Genomic DNA, 3,209 nt, shown 5'->3' on the forward strand with positions numbered 1-3,209 from the left:
GCGCCGCGCCCGGCCCTTCCCCAGCCGGTGAGCGGACGGCGCGGCGCGGGGCCGGAGCGCAGGTGCGGGGACTTGGGGTCGCGGCTTCGCGGTCGCCAGGGCGCTCCCCTCCTGCCCGCGACCCCTGCTCCGGCGGAGACGTCGCTGCGCGCTTGGCACCTTCGCAGCTTGCCAGGTTGAACACCGCCGTGTCAGAGGCGATGGCAGGTTAGTTAAAGCGTGCTCCCACCACCCCCCGGTGTGGATAATGTGGTCTGTGTCTTCGTCTTAATTTAGTATGAATGTGTTATTTCCTTCGAGCTTTAAGGATGGAAAAACAGTGGAGCGGCTCGTTCCATCCATGTTTTTCTCCTCCTCCTCCTCCTTCATCTTTTTTTTTTTTTTTTTCTCGTTCTGAGCCTGTGCGCAGAAGGAATTGCAGACGCACAAGTAATGTTACTACCATTCTATTTTAAATACAAACACAGCAAGAAGTACGCTTGGCAAAATACCAAAGACGTCTGTACTCACTGTTATATAAGTGCTTTAAAGATATATTTGCCATTGGTAAAGTTGGGAGTGACTACCAAAGCATCCAAGAAGAACACAAGAAATCAGAGCCATAATTTCTGCTTTAAACCAAAACTTTCCTTGGAGATAAGCTCGGTCTTAGCTTGAGATCTCCTTCTAAGACAACATAGGACCCTTTAAAACTCCCTAGTAAGAACTGTAAAGCGTTAAAACCCAAAAGCTGATTTTGAAGCCTGTTATGAAAATTGGTGGAAATTTGTGGATAATGCTTTTAAGAAAATATCACAGATATCCTTTACGGCTTTTCAGCAACTAGATGATTTCATTTTGCTATGGGACGGAAATAGTAAGAGAGCTGCCAGTTATTAAACTCTGTCCTTCCCTCTCTGCCCTCCACCTACGAGCTCTGCTCGGTTAGTTTTTTTTTTTTTTTCAGGTGAGAAGACTAAAGCAGAAAGCATTAGATGTACCGATGTCCAGGCATCCTTTCCACCCCTACCTCCCCCGTTCTAATTGGTCTGGAGTGGTACCTTGTTATTTAGGATTTGTTTTCCAATTATAATTGGAAAATATTGTTTCTTTTAATTTACCACTTTGTAGCCTAAGGTATAGCTTCAGTGATTTATAGTAATATGGAGCTGGAAAAATCAGGGAGAAAAGCGGTATTGGAAAGGAGATGTGCTGGCAGATTTCAGCGCGTAAGTGCTCATGTTTTGTCTAAATAATTCCTCTTGAGTTTTCTTAGAAAGAGCAGTTGATGTTATCCAGGACACATAAGTCGGTGTGGAATACTCACAGAAGTCCTAAGAGGTGTCATGCATTGTGCAGCGGGTAGCTGAAAAAGTTGAGCACTGTGTCAGGATATTTCTTCGTGTTTATATTCTAAAATACTCAAATCTCACTAAAGACGATTTCCCTTATCCAATTAAAAACTTGTTATCTTAGTACAGTGTAAACTAATGAGGTGAGTGCAAAGGGCTTTTTATTGCTTTTAATGTCAGAAGTAAATCTGGCTTCTGAATCACTGGATTCAGTCTATTTTATGTAATTCCAAGTATCCAAGCAAGCCTGGGATCAGACCTTATGGATGCTTTATGAAGGCTTATGTAAGAGCCTCAACTGTGCTTTTGCTACTCCCTGTTTTGAATATTACATAATTGACACAGAACTAGGCTGTTGAGTCCAAACTAGGAGAGGATGCCCAACCCAGTCCCCATGCCTATTTTATAATGAATTGCTGCCGCCAAATTAGAGGGAACAGCAGGGATGGTGGTTTGTGAAAGAGATAAGAATAGCGGATGGAGGATTGATGCAATAGAAAACTGTTATGCTTAGTGATTTTCTAGAGATCAGAGTGCTGCTGGAAGGCTCCCTAGTCTTTTATATCTCCCAGCAGAGGCAACTGATGGAATCCAATGAATCTAAAGGTTCAAAGCTCCCAATGAGACTTTTTTGTGGGGAGGAGGATGCACTAACAATTTGTTCCTATGGTCATACTTAAGTTTTTCTTTTTTTCTGTATTTTAGGGAAGGGTCTACAGGGTGTTCAGGGTCTCACTATTAGATGGGACTCGGAGTGATCCTCTTGTTTATAGCCTCCCAAGAGCTGGGATTACAGGTGTGTGCCACCACGCCCAGTGCCAATTGTCCTCTCAACATACCCTGGGGCTGGGCGGGCACAACAGGCCCGGGGATTGGCCCCTGGCCCCTGTGCCTGCTTGCCAGTGCTTTAATCCACTGAGCTATTTGGCTGGCCCTTAAATTTGTTTTTGTAATTTTGAATTCTTTTTAAATGGGGAGAATGATTTTTTCCCCCTACCACTCTTCTACCTAATTTATATGAACCTAAGGCACCACAAACCCCAAATTGGCTCCCATTTCCAAGTTCTATTCAAATATTAACTTAGAAAGTTGTCTTTTAGTTTTTTGTCATCTTATGAAAACATGAAAAAGGGAAGAAATCTGGCCCATGCTGGATTTGACCTGCTGAGAAAATGCAGAGCTCTAAGCTAGGGCTGTGTGGAGTTCCAGAAATAGGTGGTTACTTGAACTGGAATCTGTGCCTGTAACCTCACATGAAGGGGACATTTTTGGATCTGAGTGTGAGCTGGAGGTGGAGAAAAGCAAAGGTGGGGGTGAGAATATGAGAAAAATGGGTTAAAACTCTTCTGTATGTCAGAGGCAGGCTGCCAAGAGGGAGGATGAAGAAACCCAAGCGCTGAATGTTTCATTAATAAAAAGCTAGTTAGTAGGAGCAGATAGCATAACTTTGTAGGAGACTTGTACATAAGTGCTTTAGGTTGTGTCTCCAGTAGGAACTTTAAAACAGTAAGCACACAAACTTGTACTTGGAAAACATTTTGCAGAACACAGGCAGGTTGCGAAGGACTAGATAAATTATCAGTTTGTTCCGATTAGCAGTTTTTATGTGCAAGTGAGAGGCTTATATGCATCAAGCAGAGTTTGAGAGGGTGTTGGGAAGATGTGATGTACATCTTGTGATGTACATCTGTGTCCTGCTACCAGAAGTGTCTTTTTCCCAGGACCTGAATTTATTTTTTTCTCTGAAATGATTGCCGCTTGCTATCTGAATTTGAATGTATACTGACCTTTTTTACCCTAACTCACTCTTCCCAGCACATACACTTCATCTACTCATATATCATCCATCCATCCATCCATCCATCCATCCATCCATCC

At 43.2% G+C, this 3,209-nt stretch overlaps 1 protein-coding gene across 1 annotated transcript in view; it reads left to right on the forward strand.

Moving 5' to 3' along the window:
- Nucleotides 1-6: 6 nt before the first annotated feature.
- Nucleotides 7-3,209, forward strand: part of LOC111816723 (microtubule-associated tumor suppressor candidate 2-like) — a 241,256-nt gene continuing 238,053 nt past the window's right edge. The window contains exon 1 of the mRNA XM_023715055.1: nt 7-207. The gene's annotated coding sequence lies outside the window, so the exon portion shown is untranslated. The remainder of the gene's footprint in view (nt 208-3,209) is intronic.

This window comes from Octodon degus, unplaced genomic scaffold (assembly GCF_000260255.1).
Source record: "Octodon degus isolate 3935 unplaced genomic scaffold, OctDeg1.0 scaffold00038, whole genome shotgun sequence".
In the NCBI taxonomy this organism is placed as follows: Eukaryota; Metazoa; Chordata; class Mammalia; order Rodentia; family Octodontidae; genus Octodon; species Octodon degus.